Here is a 19,515-nt window from a genome sequence, read left to right as displayed (position 1 = left end):
GTGTCCACTCCACTCCCCACCACACACAGACATACATACACAGTTACACTCACTCACAGTCACTCCTTCAGTGTTCATCAGACGAGCCCACTCCTCTCCCATACACACGCCACGCACACACACACACACTCTCATACCATGGCGCAGCTCTCCTCATCTGGCCTGGTTCTCTACACGATGGGTGAGTACTCAACAATTAGTAATAAATAAATGTAATTAATATCACTCAGTGTATGTCCAAAATTTGCCATTTCATATTACCCAGTCAAAGTAAGTGGGAAAGTGTGTTCATAATGATCATGTTCAGTAAATCATGTGTGTGCTGCTACTGTGTATGTTGGTAATCAGAGTAGACTTGTGTGTGTGTGTGTGTGTGTGTGTGTGTGTGTGTGTGTGTGTGTGTGTGTGTGTGTGTGTGTGTGTGTGTCAGGTGTGCTGGTGGCTGTGTTCTCCAGGTCCATGTCCACCTCAGTGGTGGTGCGTGAGGGTCAGTCGGTCCAGTTGAACTGCTCACACAGTTCTGTAAAAGAGACAGGATTCACATCGATTACTTGGCTGAGACAAACCAACCAGGCAGCTCCAGTCTCCATCCTCACTATTCACTACAATGGTCAGGCAAACACTCTTCAGTACCACAATGGATTTAATGGCAAACATATCAACGGAACTAGGAACACCAGAACCTCTACGTTAGAGATAAGAGATGTGAATGTGTCTGACTCTGGGCTTTACTACTGTCGCACGCAGCCAATGGAACACATGATCTATCACAATGCAACCTACTTAACCATCACAGGTAACCATCACCTATCTTTCTTTCACCATTTTTGAGTGTGAGTGTGTGTGTGTGTTTGAGTGTGAGTGTGTATGAATGTGTGTCTGAGTGTGAGTGTGAGTGTGAGTGTGTGTGTGTATGTGTGAATGTGAGGGTGTGTGTGTGTGTGTGTTTGAGTATATCTAAGTATTTTGATTCAGTGATATAAATCATTCTGAGTTGTGTGTGTCCCTCCCTCATACTGTGTGTTTCTGCTCCAGTTTCTGTAGATGATGTTGAGCCCGAGCCCTCAGAGACAGTAGAGGATGGTATGTGTGTGTTGTGTCATTCAACACATTAAATTATGTCCTAATAATGTTCAATAACCTTCATAAATGTAAATATCCTTCATTTCAATATACCGTAATTCGCTTTTACATAAAGTATTATTTGACATGATTGTATTTGATTTGATTTGATTTGGTTTTAGATTTGTTTCATGTTATTGCATCTGTTTTGCATTTATATAAGTCACACATTTCACAAGTTCTCGTCTGAAATCTCATATTTTATCCACTGCAGCTGCATGAGTGTGTTTTGTGTTCCTGCAGGGCAGTTCTGCAGTGGGGTGTGTGTAGCTGCATGAGTGTGTTTTGTGTTCCTGCAGGCCAGTTCTGCAGTGGGGTGTGTGTAGCTGCATGAGTGTGTTTTGTGTTCCTGCAGGGCAGTTCTGCAGTGGGGTGTGTGTAGCTGTGGTTCTGGTTCTTGGGGTTCTCAGTGCTGTTCTCAATCTGGTGCTTTTCATCGTGATCTTGACCAAACGCAGAGCTGCACTCAGACAGAACACAGGTTTGGGTTTTAGGTTCTAAGTCCAGTAAACCAGTGGTGCCTAAACTGTGGGGGGGTCTCTAAATATGTCTTTGAAATACATCCGTTAGCAAGCAAGCTAGCTTCTCTCAGTGCCAGTTGTGCTGTTGTTGGTTCTTGCAAGGCAAGGCTGCTGGCTGTTAACTAGTTAGTCTCAGAGACTTTCAGAGATCTCCATACTGGGGCTTTGATGCTAATAATCCAAACTCATCTTCTGTTGTTTCCCCATTCAGAGCCTGGTAATCAAACAGCGTCTCCACCTGAGCAGGTGAGTCGGATTAGCCCAGTGAGGGATTATGTGTTTGGCTGCCTGGCTCCCTGACTGACTGGCTGGCTCTGTTCTACTTTAACTAGCTTTTAAAATGGCTGTTCAAAGAGAATGTCATCATTGGAACGTTACCTTTATCATTAATATTTGTTGTAGTTGCTCGTAGTTATTAGTGCTTTACATCTTTCTATGACGTTGACGGTGTTGACAGAAAGCTGCCACAGACTGGTCTGGCAGACTTCATATAAATCACACAGCAGGTTAATGGATTTTTTGGTCTGTAAGAAATTCATATCCGTATGACTGTGACACCATGATTTATGTGAGCATTTGACTGTATAATTGTGACAGCAGCATCCACCAGACACTCAGCAGCATCTCTTACTTACAGCATCCTCTCTTCTCCTAGCTACAGCATCCTCTTATCTCCTAGCTACAGCATCCTCTCTTCTCCTAGCTACAGCATCCATCAATCTCCTAGTTTAGCAATCTCTCATATCTTACTTACAGCATCCTCCCATCTCCTAGCTACAGCATCCTCTCTTCTCCTAGCTACAGCATCCTCCCATCTCCTAGCTACAAATTATTTCCATCTCTTACAAACAGCACTCTCCAATCTCCTAGCTACAGCATCCTCTCATCTCCTAGCTACAGCATCCTCTCTTCTCCTAGCTACGTCATCTTCTCATCTCTTACTTACAGCATCTTCCCATCTCCTAGCTACAGCATCTTCCCATCTCCTAGCTACCGCATCTTCTCATCTCTTACTTACAGCATCTTCCCATCTCCTAGCTACAGCATCTTCTCATCTCTTACTTACAGCATCTTCCCATCTCCTAGCTACAGCATCTTCTCATCTCTTACTTACAGCATCTTCCCATCTCCTAGCTACAGCCTCCTCTAATCTCTCACTTACAGCATCCTGTCATTCACTAGCTAAAGCATCCTCTTATCTCTTAGGTGCAGCATTCTCCGGTCTATTAGTTCTATCTGTTGATCAGTCTCCTGTGTTGCTGTTTTTCAGGAGTCAGACGTGTTGAAGCACGCAGCTCTTAGCTTCACTGAGGAGGAGAAGAGGACCCTCCACAGAGAAAGCACAGATACATGTGTCTTATATTTTGCTACAAGATTAACACCAAAACTAGACAAAAAGTTGCATTGACTGTTGTATTTCACTGCTATACGCTGTTCAGAATTACATTACTGTGTTCTGGTTCAGTCCAACTTGTATTATGAACCAGCAATCAAATACATTGTGCTTCCAATATTTGGTGTACGAATAAATGTCTCTATTTTCACTTATTCAACCTCTCAGTTTTTTGAAAACCAAAACTTGCAGCCCTGAAGTGCAGATGCAGCATAGAAACAAAAACAAAAAGCTGTGGTCCTGAAGTGCACATGCCACATCCAAACACTCCAAACACTTGCAGTCCTGAAGTGCAAAACAGAAAGAACAGAAAGAAAACACACATACAAGCTTGTATCTACACTTCAGGGCTGCAATTAGGGGGTGGAGCTTTTGGGCTCATCTCTTATCAGTGTGTGGGGTTTCCTAACCTAAGGAACCCCATGATGACAGTGACTGTATGGTCCCCCAAAACCTGCACAAGATACTGGTGCTGAGGACCCGGGTGAAGCCCTCTGACCACCACACACACGCACACACACACACACACACAAACGCACGCACACACACGCATGCACACACACACACACGCACACACACACACAAACACACACACATACACACACACACACACACACACGCACACAGACACAGTCACAGTCACAGTCACAGTCACACACACGCACACACACACACGCACACACACACACACGCACAGTCACATCCTTACCCAGGGGCAGGGATTTCCTTTCCTGATGATGGGTGCAAATGATCAGAGCATAGAGTAAAGGTAAAGACACAAGATATTTAAGTTTCATCATAATGATTGTAGAAATACATTGTATTAACAAACTGCATTAAAATGACAATCAATTTTACAATCAATTGCATTGATGTACACATACGATTGATAGATGGATTCTTAAAAATGCCAACAACCTATAAGACTTTTAGATTTCACATTTGAAGTCACAATGCTACAGGCCTATAACCTTGAGACAACATCTACATTCAAACTTTCAAAGTGACCATACTAGCTAACACTGCCAACTCCAGCGCCTTTAGTGATACACACACACACACACACACACACACACACACACACACACACACACACACACACACACACACACACACACACACACACACACGTATGTGTGTGTGTGTGTGTGTGTGGTGTCTGTGGTGTCTCTATATTTGTGTCGTGTCCTGCAGGTCTAAGCAAAAATGACACGTGTGTGTGTGTGTGTGTGTGTGTGCGTGTGTGTTTGTGTGTGTGTGTGTGTGTGTGTGTGTGTGTGTGTGTGTGTGTGTGTGTGTGTGTGTGTGTGTGTGTGTGTGTGTGTGTGTGTGCATGTGTGCAAGAGGCATTGAAGACCAGAACACAAACCACAGTAATTTTCCACTGCAGACCAACCAAGACAAAATCCACAGACACACTTCCCACATGCTAAAGTGGCCTCCACTGTCGCTGGTCTATGTGTCTATGCTAACAGACTCCATGAAGTATATCTGTGCTGATGTGAAATGCAGCATGCTTGAACAGACTCCATGAAGTATATCTGTGGTGATGTGAAATGCAGCATGCTTGAACAGACTCCATGAAGTATACCTGTGCTGATGTGAAATGCTGCATGCTTGAACAGAGGGGTACATGACACTCATCAGCCCACGCATGTGAGAGACACCTGTGATACGTCTGCTGCTGTTTGCTGTTGTTAGATTCTTGAGTTATTTGTTGACAGGATATGGGGCAGTTGAACATGCTGAGCTATTTTAAGACATTAAACAGCGAGGAACTTTTCTAACAGAAATATGACTTTCTATGACTGTGAGAAACACACTCCTGGTGATAGTGATGAGGTGTGTGTGAGGGAGTGTTAGCCCTGCAGCACCAGTGCCAGGCTCTTCTCTCTCGTCCGCTCTCACACACAGGAAGTGATGTATGATCCCATCTCCACTGGCCCTGCCCCTCACCTCAGGCCTGTATTAAGAAGGGGTCAGGGGTCAGGCTTCAGAGGGTTAGCTTTAGCCAGTTAGCATTAGCTATTGTGGTGACAAGAAGTTTGTTTAATGTCTTAAAATAGCTCAGCTGCCCAATATCCTGTCAACAAATAACTCAGACCCTTTAGTTCAGCATCTCACTCAAACCTGCAGTCAGACCCTTTAGTTCCCCATCTCAACAGGCCTTTAGTCTCCCCTTTCACTCAAAACTTCTACCGGGCCTTTGGATCACCTTCTTACTGAAGACACCTTCTTACACACAAACATACAGAGTGAAAGGGGAGAAGAGAGAGAGAGAGAGCGAGAGAGAAAGAGAGATAGAGAGTGTGAAATAGAGAGAGATATGTGAGAGAGAGGAGAGAAATGAGAGAGAAAGAGAGCATGAAGGAGAGGGATGTGTGAGAGAGAGAGAGAAAGTGAAAGAGAGAGATATGAGAGAGAGAGTGAAGGACAGAGATATGTGAAAGATAGAGAGAGAGTAAGGGAGAGGGATGAAAAAGAGAGAGAGCGAGTGAAGGAGAGGAATGTGAGAGCGAGAGAAAGAGAGCGAGTGAAGGAGAGGGATATTATCAGAGTGTCAGTACTGGTCAGTCTGTGGCTCCGGTGATTGAGGGTGAGAGACAGAGGGCCCTCAGTGTTTATGCCCCCTACTGACAGGAACAGGAACTACACACACCTCACAGTCCAAGAGCCCCTACTGTGAGATACAGTCTGCTCTTATCAACAGTAATAACCTGGACTTTTTAGTGCATTAAACCACATACTAGTCCTACTGGGTCATGCTGTTGAAGAGTGTGTGTGCTTGTGTTTACGCATTTGTGCGTATATGTTTATCTGCTTGTGTGTGTATGTATGTTTGTGTATGTATATCTGTTTATGTGTGTGCATGTATGTTTGTGTATGTCTGTCCGTGTATGTTTGTGTGTGGGTGGGTGCTTGTATGTTTGTGTGTGTGTGTGTGTGTGTGTATGTTTCTGTGTGTATGTGTGTGTGTGCATGTATGTTTGTGTTTGTGTGTACATGTATGTTTGTGTATGTGTGTATGTATGGTTTGTGTGTCTGTGTGTGTGCTTGTATGTTTGTGTATGTGTGTGTGTGTACATGTATGTTCGTGTTTGTGGGTCTACATGTATGTTTGTGTGCATGTATGTTTGTGTGTGCGTGCAGACTAAACCTCGCCAAACTGACCCCAAAGATTACATGCAGGGGGTATATAGATCATAGGAGGGTATATAGACCAGAGGGGGGGGGGTATATAGACCAGAGGGGGGTATATGGACTAGGGGGGGGTATATGGACCAGAGGGGGGGGGGGGGGGTATAGATCAGAGGGGGTGCGTGGGTGTGGGTGTGGGTGTGATGAAATGTGTAATTTTTTTATTATTTTGATTAAACTTCCATTAACCTGCTGTGTGATTCATATGTCGTCTGCCAGACCAGTCTGGGGCAGCTTTCACACTATGGAGCATCACCTTGGAGCGTCACCTTGGAGTTTCACCCTGGAGCGTCACCTTGTCACGTGACATTAAACCCTTGCTGGAGCGATGCAGATACCATGTCTGAAGTCAGCCACTGCAGGTGCAGCAGGAGCTAGAACACGCCTGCATGACCTCAGAGAGAGAGAGAGAGAGAGGGAGAGAGAGACATCAACAGAGAGAGGGAGAGAGAGAGAGGGAGAGGACAGAGAGAGGGGGATAGAGAGAGAAGGGGATAGAGAGAGAGCGGGAGAGAGAGAGAGGTGGATAAAGAGAGAGAGAGAGAGGTAGGAAAGAGAGAGAGGGAGAGAGAGGGGGATAGAGAGAGAGTGGGAGAGAGAGAGAGGGGGATAAAGGGAGAGAGAGAGAGAAAGAGAGAGAGGGAGAGGTGAGAGAAAGGGAGAGAGACAGAGATCAACAGAGAGTGAGGGGGGGAGAGGGGGACACCATGAGATAGAGAGACAGAGAGAGAGAAAGAGAGAGAGAGAGATATGTATAGAGAGAGAGACAGAGACAAAGAGAGAGAGAGAGAGAGAGAGAGAGAGAGAGAGAGAGCGAGAGAGAGCCCATCTGCATCTACGTTTTTGAAAGGGCGCGTATGTTGAAAGTTTTTGTCACTCTGATTGGATGAGAGGAGATTTGATTGCCTTGTTGAAATGTATCCCACAAATATCTGCAAATGAATCCTATTATCAGTTACTGTGCTAGGCTAGCTTCTGTCCATGAGTCCTTTAGTGTTTGTGAGGAGTGTGTGTGTTCGTGAGGAGTGTGTTTGTGAGGAGTGTGTTCGTGAGGAGTGTGTTTGTATGCTATTGACCACACATGTTCTTTGTTCAACAGTGGAAAATTAGTGTGGTCTTGGTTCTGGTCTTCAACTGCTCCTGCCCACACACACACACACATACACAAACACACACACACACACACACACACACACACACACACACACACACACACACACACACACACACACACACCCACACCTCATCTTAGGCCTGCAGGACAGGAAACCCATGCAGTTTCACCAAAAACACACACAGACACACACACACACACATACTTTGACACACAAAAACACACGTACACACACATAAACACATTCAGTTGAGCACTTTCAGCTCTGACACATACACGCACACACACCTTTTCAGTTGAGGTCTATAAAAGAACGAAGCACAGGATAGTGACCACAGAACACAATGAAGTAGATACATACATTCATGCATATACGCACACACGCACACACACACACAAACACACACACACACACACACACACATACATCCACAAACTGTTCACTAGTCTGTAGGCCTGACCTCTCTGGATCTGTTACCTACATCAGATATACAAAACCACAGAGAACTTGCTTGTTTCTCACATTGTATATATCTACCAATGTAGCTGAACTCAAAACGACAAGTGCATTTCAACAACCCTGAGATGAATACCCTGATCCTAACCCTGAGATGATTACCCTAACCCTTAGATAAGGTGTCTTTTAGAAATGAAGAATTTATATATATATATGTAGGCTTATAACAGGAGGCCTGTCTCTAGGATGGGATAGAGGATTTCTACACAGTGAGACATAAATGAGGGTTTTAACGATGACAGGTGATCAGGACATTGATATAAACCAGTGTTTCTTACTGCAGTGGGCTCCTCTGTTAATATTTGACCCTGCATATACCACCATAAAACATGTATTAAAACTTGTGGAGTGACTTCATTAGGGCTGCAGCCTGTCTAATATTATGACACTGTGACTTATTTTGTTTTAGTGGAACTAATTATCTACTTTCCCATTTTATACCATCATTTTGCCTGGTCAAAACATATGAAGTAGGGACTGTAAAATAAAGGTTCACTTGGCACTGCTGTTTGTGGAAAACACACACACTCATACACAAACACCACACACACACACACACATACACACACACACAGACACACACACAGAGATACAAACACTTGCACACAAACAAAGTCACACTCAGACATGCACACACACACACCACACACACACACACACACACACACACACTCACACAAACACTTGCACACACACAATCACAAACACACAGTCACACACATACACTCACACTCACAAAAAGACAAACACACTCACCCACACATATATACATACACACACTCACACACACATGTAGTCACAGTCACACACTCACACACTTACACACACACTTGTACAACACGCCCTCTCTACTCTAAGACACTCCTTCAGTGTTCATTAGACGTGTCCACTCCACTCCCCACCACACACAGACATACATACACAGTTACACTCACTCACAGTCACTCCTTCAGTGTTCATCAGACGAGCCCACTCCTCTCCCTACACACGCCACGCACACACACACACACACACTCTCACACCATGGCGCAGGACTCCTCATCTGGCCTGATTCTCTACACGATGGGTGAGTACTCAACAATAAGTAATAAATAAATGTAATTAATATCACTCAGTGTATGTCCAACATTTGCCATTTCATATTACCCAGTTAGAGTAAGTGGGAAAGTGTGTTCATAATGATCATGTTCAGTAAATCATGTGTGCGCTGCTACAGTCTACTGTGTATGTTGGGAATCAGAGTAGACTTATATGTGTGTGTGGTGTGTGTGTGTGTGTGTGTGTGTGTGTGTGTGTGTGTGTGTGTGTGTGTGTGTGTGTGTCAGGTGTGCTGGTAGCTGTGTTCTCCAGGTCCATGTCCACCTCAGTGGTGGTGCGTGAGGGTCAGTCGGTCCAGTTGAACTGCTCACACAGTTCTGTAAAAGAGACAGGATTCACATCGATCACTTGGCTGAGACAAACCAACCAGGCAGCTCCAGTCTCCATCCTCACTATTCACTACAATGGTCAGGCAAACACTCTTCAGTACCACAATGGATTTAATGGCAAACATATCAACGGAACTAGGAACACCACAACCTCTACGTTAGAGATAAGAGATGTGAATGTGTCTGACTCTGGGCTTTACTACTGTCGCACGCAGCCAATGGAACACATGATCTATCACAATGCAACCTACTTAACCATCACAGGTAACCATCACCTATCTTTCTTTCACCATTTTTGAGTGTGAGTGTGTGTGTGTGTTTGAGTGTGAGTGTGTATGAATGTGTGTCTGTGTGAGTGTGAGAGTATGTGTGTGTGTGTGTATGTGTGAATGTGAGGGTTTGTGTGTGTGTGTGTTTGAGTATATCTAAGTATTTTGATTCAGTGATATAAATCATTCTGAGTTGTGTGTGTCCCTCCCTCATACTGTGTGTTTCTGCTCCAGTTTCTGTAGATGATGTTGAGCCCGAGCCCTCAGAGACAGTAGAGGACGGTATGTGTGTGTTGTGTCATTCAACACATTCAATTATGTCCTAATAATGTTCAATAACCTTCATAAATGTAAATATCCTTCATTTCAATATACCATAATTCACTTTTACATAAAGTATTATTTGACATGATTGTATTTGATTTGATTTGATTTGGTTTTAGATTTGTATCATGTTATTGTATCTGTGTTGCGCTTACATTTAAAAGTCATACATTTCATACACTACAATATGTCGTCTGAAATCTCATATTTTATCCACTGCAGCTGCATGAGTGTGTTTTGTGTTCGTGCAGGGCAGTTATGCAGTGGGGTGTGTGTAGCTGCATGAGTGTGTTTTGTGTTCCTCCAGGGCAGTTCTGCAGTGGGGTGTGTGTAGCTGCATGAGTGTGTTTTGTGTTCCTGCAGGGCAGTTCTGCAGTGGGGTGTGTGTAGCTGCATGAGTGTGTTTTGTGTTCCTGCAGGGCAGTTCTGCAGTGGGGTGTGTGTAGCTGCATGAGTGTGTTTTGTGTTCCTGCAGGGCAGTTCTGCAGTGGGGTGTGTGTAGCTGCATGAGTGTGTTTTGTGTTCCTGCAGGGCAGTTCTGCGGTGGGGTGTGTGTAGCTGTGGTTCTGGTTCTTGGGGTTCTCAGTGCTGTTCTCAATCTGGTGCTTTTCATCGTGATCCTGACCAAACGCAGAGCTGCACTCAGACAGAACACAGGTTTGGGTTTTAGGTTCTAAGTCCAGTAAACCAGTGGTGCCTAAACTGTGGGGGGGTCTCTAAATATGTCGCTGAAATACACCCGTTAGCAAGCAAGCTAGCTTCTCTCAGTGCCAGTTGTGCTGTTGTTGGTTCTTGCAAGGCAAGGCTGCTGGCTGTTACCTAGTTAGTCTCAGAGACTTACAGAGATCTCCATACTGGGGCTTTGATGCTAATAATCCAAACTCATCTTCTCTTGTTTCCCCATTCAGACCCCGTTTATCTAACAGCGTCTCCACCTGAGCAGGTGAGTCGGATTAGCCCAGTGAGGGATTATGTGTTTGGCTGCCTGGCTCCCTGACTGACTGGCTGGCTCTGTTCTACTTCAAGTAGCTTTCAAAATAGTCCATAGTGTGTGTGTGTGTGTATGTGTGTGTGTGGCTTGTGGCAGAAGGGAGGGGAGGATAAGGGGGGGGGGGGTAATCATACACATATCAGGATAAGCATGCTAGCATATACAGTATATAATAATGTAGGCCATTACAAATGTTTGATATAGGCTATTACTATTACAAAACTTTGGCCACTGCAAAATATCACTGTGAGAAACATCGCTGTAGTAGGTAATCGCTTTAAAGCGAAGGAGATCAGCACTGAATCAGTGGTTTGTCCTTCTTCTTTACTGACTGGATGATAGCAGTTCACATTTATCCTTCATTATCACTATCACTTACGGTTTTTCTCGATTGATTACATTCAAAAACTGGAACTTATGGCACAATGACCACAACCTGTAACTCATGTGCCAACTCCCTAAACCAATTCTGCTAAACTATAAGCACAATTATGTGCTTTAGACACAGATTTCAATTGTTAACCGCACTTTCTTCAACTCACAACACACAATTATCTGCTTTAGACACAAATTTCAATTGTTAACCACACTTTCTTCAAAACACTAAACACCATCCTCTCTACTTTGCACACTTCATCAATGCCAAAACCTCCTTGTGTTCAGACAGAACACACTGCTATTCAATTGGCAAAACTTCCATTTCAAAGGCTGTTGTGCAATTTGAAATCAAAGCTTTAGCAATATGATGGCCACAGGTTAGCTCCTGGTTTGGAGAACAATTGATGGCAACATTGAAGTGAGAGGTGATCAGAAAGGCAGAGGAGTGAGAGTAAGAGGAGGAGGAGGAGGAGGAAGAGGATGAAGAGAAAGAGCAAGAAGGAGAGCCATTATCTCTGATGAGATTCAGGCCACTGTGGTCAACCCTGTGGTCAACCATGGTTTGACCATGCAGGAGGCTGGCCAGAGGGTTCAACCAAATATAAGCCGCTTCTCAGTTGCATCCATTCTCTGGACATTCAGAAGAGGGAATAGGTAAGAAAAACTACAATGACAGGAAAACACTAGTTTGAATGCCTTATCAGGAGCATAGTATTCTTGTATTTTCCATTGTACTGTATCTGTAAAATTACGTAAACAAATACAAAGTGCAACCATTGATGACCAAGACATATTCCTAAACATCAATACAGTGAGCCTAGCCACAGTGTGACTAAAGCAGGTGTACAGGGTGCCTTTTGTCAGAAACTCCGACAGTCAAACAGTTATGCTATGACTATGTGCAAGTAAGTCATATACATTTTCACAACTGATTGCGTCCTATCAGCACTGACACATTACTGTACTGTATTGTAATCCAATCCAATGTTACAGTTTTTCTCGATTGCTTACACACATGAAGCATGCCTCGTTTTCTCAAAACTCTAAACACAAATCCCTAAACCACTCACACAAAATGCAACAACATTCACAACACTGTGTAGGTCTATTTCTGATAGCACATTGTCAATATTGTCTTGAGCTAGAACAGGATGCAGTAGTTTTTTGTCCTTTTTTATTTTACATTTTTCTTTCTTTTTTTTGTTGACTGTACTGGCCTATATCCTATTGTTTGTTCTGTGCAAATCATTTACACATTCATTTGTGTTTGCTGTGATGTATAGGCTACAGCACTTTTGGAAAAAATAAAGAAATATTTTAGTTGTTACTGTATATTTGTGTGTTGTTTTATATTTGCATAAAAACATTATACAGTTATATTTTACTACAGGAGTAAGCGTATAGTAACATAATGTTCCTGATAAGGCCTTCATACTGGTGTTTTCCCATTTCATAGTAGTGTTTTCCATTGAGCACATCAGTGTTCAATCGATGCTTAGAATGTCTACTCATATAATGGGCTGTGTTTGTCATTAGAAAACAAAGTACCCTTTTGAGGTGACATAACACCTTTTGCAGGATATATAAAGGGTTTTGCATTTTGTGTGAGTGGTTTTGGGATTTGTGTTTAGAGTTTTGAGGAAACGAGGCATGCTTTCAAAAAATGTGTGTTAGCAATCGAGAAAAACTGTAAGACTAGATTACTAGATTACTCTGTTCTACTTCAAGTAGCTTTCAAAACAGATGTTCAAAGAGAGTTTCATCATTGGAACATTACCTTTATCATTAATATTTGTTGTAGTTGCTCGTAGTTATTTGTGCTTTACATCTTTCTATGACGTTGACAGTGTTGACAGAAAGCTGCCACAGACTTGTCTGGCAGACTTCATATAAATCACACAGCAGATTAATGGATCTTTTGGTCTGTAAGACTTTTCAAGAATTCATATCTGTTCATATCTATTCATATCAGATTCATATGTACCACTGTGACACCTTGATTTCTGTGATCATTTGACTGTGTGACTGTCTATGGGGAGCCAAGTGTAACAGGCTTTAATTCATATAGAGAACACATTCTGGACTACGACAGGCATTCATTCATTATAAAACCATGTAACACCGTAATGCCTTTTGTCTATGAAAAACACAAAACGCCTTATCATTGTGTCCACAACATATTGAAGAGTGCACATTCTTTGATACACACAGATGCCAGTTGTGTGTCATGTTAGTCTTAGTGTGAATATCAGGGGCGGAGTTTGCCTTTCCTGCCGATGGGTAAGATGTATCTGATTCAGTGGAACAGTGGGTGTTCTATTTATGCACACACCTTCCTGTCCCTGGTGGTCTACTAAGAAAAACCTGTCTGTACACTGAAGTAGGTCTCTTCCAGACCGCAGCTGTCCTAATCAGAGTCTTACAATGGAGCATTACTGACATCTGTGATTTATTTCTATTATTTATTTATTCTAATTGATAGCATGACAGTATTTGGGTGCCTTAACTGTTACAGTAAGAGATATGGCCAATGAGTGATGTTGGTTGAATGTTCACATTTTTCAAAATACATAAAAAAAATTGTGACTCAAAAGGTGAATGTTGCACTGTTACACCCCTAGTGACAGCATGACATATGTGATCATTTGACTGTACAACTGTGACAGCATGACATACATGATCGTTTGAATGTATGACTGTGACAGCATGACATATGTATTCGTTTGCAGCCGTGGTTTTTGTCTGACCCCCTGAGGTCACAAAGCCAAGCACAGATAGGAGAACAGTTAGGAGTTGCGTGACGCCACGCCGGTCTCACAGCTAAAACAATATCCTTTTCGTTTTTGTGTATCGGTGTTGCTTCAGGTTCAGGATTCAGACTCTTTGACCTATTCAGCTCTGAGCTTCACTGCCAAGAAGAAGAAGAGAAGGAGCAACTTCCAGACCGACAACCCACCCGTCATATATGCTGCCACTAGATAAACAGCCCATGTACACACATGGCCTCATTACCAAAACTCAAGTTGTTCAGGAAACCTTTACTGGAGGCCTAAAAGCATGTACTCGAGTAAACTTGTCTAAAAGCATGTACTCGTGTAAACTTGTCTAAAAGCATGTACTTGTGTAAGCCCTAATTTAATGATAACTGTTGTATTTAGTATTTTGGGGCCTTTTTCCATTTTAGATTGTGGTTTGAATGTTAAATAAATAAGTCTTGTGTTAAAGGCTGAGTGTGTGTGTTTTCTTTGTGTGTGTGTGTGTGTTCGTGTGTGTGTGTGTGTGTGTGTGTATGGGTGTGTGTGTGTGTGTGTGTGTGTGTGTGCGTGCGAGTGTGTGTGTGTGTGTGTGTGTGTGTGTGTGTGTGTGTGGCATGTGGCAGAAGGGAGGGGAGGAGAAGGGGGGGGGGGGGTGGCAATCAGAAACATGGCGGATGAAATCATACACATATCAGGATAAGCATGCTAGCATATACAGTATATATTTTTAGCATACACAGACTCCAATGTTTGATGTAGGCCATTACAAATGTTCTATATAGGCTATTACTATTACAAAACTTTGGCCACTGCAAAATATCACTGTGACAAACATCGCTGTAGTAGGTAATCGCTTTAAAGCGAAGGAGATCAGCACTGAATCAGTGGTTTGTCCTTCTTCTTTACTGACTGGATGATAGCAGTTCACATTTATCCTTCATTATCACACAAAAAGCAGCATTTTACACCGTCACCAGTGACACATGGCAGGGTAAAATGGTGTACCCCAAAGGCCTAAAAACTTGACGACAGAAAAACTGCGTTGTTTTGTACATTTCACGACATTTAAGTCGTATGTTATTGCGCCGTAAGTAGTTTTGTGCTCATTTAGAAGCCGTGTTTTACGCTGTTTTAATGCTTTGGCCTAACCTAGCAGCTCAAAACTAAATCCAGGCCAGATTACGAATAGATCCAGGCCAGATTACGTATAGATCCAGGATAAATCCAGGCCAGATTACGTATAGATCCAGGATAAATCCAGGCCAGATTCTGATCCATTTCATAGTCAACTGCTGCTGTATGGGATGGCTCAGGTTCACACACACACACACACACACACACACACACACACACACACAGACTCAGAAAAGAACACTCACAACATATATATATATATATATATATATATATACTGAGGGAGGTGGTTAAACAGCACACAGACCTAAACACACACACACACACACACGCACACACACACACACACACACACACACACACACACACACACACACACACACACACACACACACACACACACATACACTCTAATGGGAGTACTGAAGAGGATGAAGACGGAGCACACAGAACTCGAGGTACACAGACTCACTTACTCTCTCTTACACACACACACAAACACAGAGAGAACCCGAGGTACACTGACTCACTTACTCTCTCTTACACACACACACACACACACACACACACACACAGGAAGAACTGAGCTCTGACCTAAATACAAACTACAGACTACACACAAGCAAGGCCACTGCAAGGCATATTATCATCATTATATTGAATCTCTTATTATATACTGGACTTAAAGATATAGGACTTTTCATCTACAAGTATTCATCTTCATCTATTAAATTCAAGTATTCATCTTCAGCGTTAAATTCATTGAGACTGGGCTGGGCCAATCAGTGACCTACCTCTGTGGTACTTTGACTTTCCGCTGACGTTGCCAGTAGCAACTTGAAGTGATCTTAAAGGAGGCGCCTCAGCCCTCATCCACTGTCTGAAGCAGACTGAGCATCATGACACCACAGCAGGCCCTTACTCTGATTCTGCCGCTGCTCTTTAGCATTGGTGAGTGTGACAATGGACACACACACACACACACACACACACACACACACACACACACACACACACACACACACACACACACACACACACACACACACACACACACACGACCGTCATCATGGGGGGCAGACTTAGGGAACACAGACACAAGTTCTAGATTGGTGGTTGATGCTGGTTCTGCTGGGTGAGTTCTAGAGTGGTGGTTGATGCTGGTTCTGCTGGGTGAGTTCTAGAGTGGTGGTTGATGCTGGTTCTGCTTGGTGAGTTCCAGAGGGGGTGGTTGATGCTGGTTCTCCTGGGTGAGTTCTGGAGAGGTGGTTGATGCTGGTTCTGCTCGCCGAGTTCTAGAAAGGTGGTTGATGTTGGTTCTGCTGGGTGAGTTCTAAAGCAGTGGTTGATGCTAAGTTCTTTTCTTTCTTCCCTGTAGGGGAGACCCAAGCTGGGGCGCTGCGTCAGACAGACTCTGCTCTGGTGCTTCACCAGGGGGAGAATGTGACTCTGAGTTGCTTTCATACCGAAAGATACGTCCTGCTGTACTGGCTCAAACTGACTGCAGGACACAAGCCACAGCCTGTAGCCACCAGGTACAAATATGGACAACCAAAGATGCACCCAGAGTTTGAGGGATCTACTCGGTTTGATGGGCAACCTGCAGCTGGGGTGTTTCACCTAAACATCAGGGATGCACAGCCGTCTGATTCTGCTCTTTACTGCTGTGCCCTCATTGACTCAAGCAGCATGGAGTTCACTAACGGGACATTGCTGACTGTTAAAGGTGGACATTTACTCTGCATCCTTAATGCTTAAATTACAGCAAATGAATTGAAACTGTTAAATTGAAGAGGAAAGCATGAAGATTATCTTACATTAAGTATTCCCACAGGGTCAGACTACAGCAGCCACACAGCTGTCAATCACCTGCTGCCAGAGACAGATTCCCCAGAAGACACTGGCAACGGGACACGCAAATACCCGCCAGGTACCTAACTCTATGGAACTACACTGACACAGGGTTAACTATATGGAACTACACTGACACAGTGTTAACTATATGGAACTACATTGACACAGTGTGTATGTGTGTGTCTGTGTGTGTCTGTGTGTGTGTGTGCATGAGTGTGTGTGTGTGTGTGTGTGTGTGTGTGTGTGTGTGTGTGTGTGTGTGTGTGTGTGTGTGTGTGTGTGCTTGAGTGTGTGTGTGTGTGTGTGTGTGTTTGTGTGTGTGTGTATCACACACATCCTGTCTGTCTCTGCTCTCTCCAGAGTCCCGTCCTCTCCTGCTGCCTCTGCTGGTGTCTGCTCTGACTGTCAGTCTGGTCGTCATTCTAACACTGATGCTGGCCCTGATCAGAGTCACAAAGAGAACATGTGAGTACTCAAGAGCCACACACACACACACACACACACACACACACACACACACACACACACACACACACACACACACACACACACACACACTCACACACACACACACACACACACACACACACTCACACTCACACTCACACACGCTCACGCTCACGCACACACACACACACACACACACACACACACACACACACACACACACACACACACACACACACACACACACACACACACACACACGCACACACACGCAGACACACACACTTATGAGGGGCCGTCTAGGACATAACTATTGAGACACTCTCACACATACTAATGAAACACTCTTACATTCACTACTGAAACGCTCTCACACTCACTACTTTACACAAACCTTATACATTGATTGAAATAACCCTGAAATGTCACGCTCTTACTCGCTGCTATACCATTGACCGTTGGCGTTGGACCTAATAAACTTCAGATCTACACATTCAGCCTCTCGACTCTTTATGGTGGAATTGTAAGATTGTTGCTAGTTTCGCCGCAACAACCAGCACTATATCTAACTTCACGAAAGTGTTGTTTGAAATGTGTTTGAAGGAATACTTTCCTACTTCGAGGATCATCCTGGTGCTTCCTACAATGCTTTACAGATAGCCAACGTAGTGGGACTGAAAACTATATCTAGACGTAAGGTGTAACTGACGTAACTGACGTAACTGACGACCTTGACCTTGAAGTTTCATTCATACATACTACTGAAACGCTCTTACACTCACTATTGAAACGCTCTTACACTCACTATTGAAACGCTCTCACGGTCACTACTGAAATTACTTGTATGAATACATGTGAAACGCTTGCACATCCTCATGTAAGAGCATACATACATATAACTGAAAAACGTATACATACACATTTGAAACATTTATACAAATATATGTGAAACACTTGCACATGTATCTAAACTTTTTCTATCTTTGTAATCGTATGCAAGAGATTCAGTTATGAATGTATAAGTGTTCAACAATATATATATACATATATGCATTTTCATATGTGCATGCATGTGTGTTTCAGATAGATACGTATAAATGTTTCACTTGTATGCATGTAAGCATTTCATATGTATGTGTATATGACACAGAGGTATGTATGTATGCGTGTGTGTTTCTCATATGTATGTGTAGGTGTTTCAGACGAGTACGTATAAGGTTTTATATATGAGCGTGCATAGGTTTACAGAGTATGTACTGTATGTATGCGTGAGTGTTTCAGTAGTGAGTGTGAGAGCGATTCAGTAGTGAATGTAAGAGTGTTTCATTAGTATGTGTGAGAGTGTCTCAGTAGTGAGTGTGAGAGTGTCTCAATAGACACACACACACACACACACACACACACACACACACACACACACACACACACACACACACACACAAACAAATACACTTACTTGCTAAATGTATATGGTTCATTTTTTCCAGTTGCTGCAGAGGTGATATCACCACAGCACATCAGCCAAATGATTCATTCTGAAGAGGTACAGCTCTCTAAAAATATATTTATATTTATTATATTATATATTTTGTATTTATTTCAGAAATACATTTTTAAAGAGAGTATTTATAGGGTGATCCTGAAGAGGTACAACTCTCTAAAAATATATTAGGACCTATTTACTTTATATTATATTATATATTATTATTTATTTCAGAAATATAAATAAGAGCATTCATGAGATGATCCTGATGTGGGCATGGACTTGGAGTTAAACTGGTTTTAGAGAAAGTTAAGATGTGTCGGTTTAGAGTTTTACCTTAGTGACAAGAGGATGAAATATTGATGCTTTTTTAGATGCATTGTTTGGTGAGGTGTAGTCTGTTTATCTCTGATCTCTCTGCATGTAACCTTTGTGGTCAGTTTGGTGAGGTTTAGTCTGTTAATCTCTGATTTCTCTGCGTGTAACCTTTAGGGTCAGTTTGGTCAGGTTTAGTCTGTGTATCTCTGATATCTGCACATGTCTGATGTGCACCTCTCCATCCATGCCTCTTTAGGACCCTGAGGCTG

General features: G+C 43.1%; 1 long non-coding RNA gene across 1 annotated transcript; it reads left to right on the top strand.

Annotated features, from left to right (window-relative positions):
* The first annotated feature begins 963 nt into the window (after positions 1–963).
* On the top strand, positions 964–2,049 carry LOC122133708. Its single transcript, XR_006152938.1, has 3 exons — positions 964–1,083; positions 1,478–1,603; positions 1,855–2,049. It is a non-coding gene; the product is annotated as an uncharacterized LOC122133708 (long non-coding RNA).
* Positions 2,050–19,515: the final 17,466 nt, after the last annotated feature.

Source organism: Clupea harengus, chromosome 18 (genome assembly GCF_900700415.2).
Source record: "Clupea harengus chromosome 18, Ch_v2.0.2, whole genome shotgun sequence".
NCBI lineage: Eukaryota > Metazoa > Chordata > Actinopteri > Clupeiformes > Clupeidae > Clupea > Clupea harengus.
The sequence above is the reverse complement of the archived record's forward strand: the minus strand, read 5'-3'. Positions and strand labels throughout refer to the sequence as shown.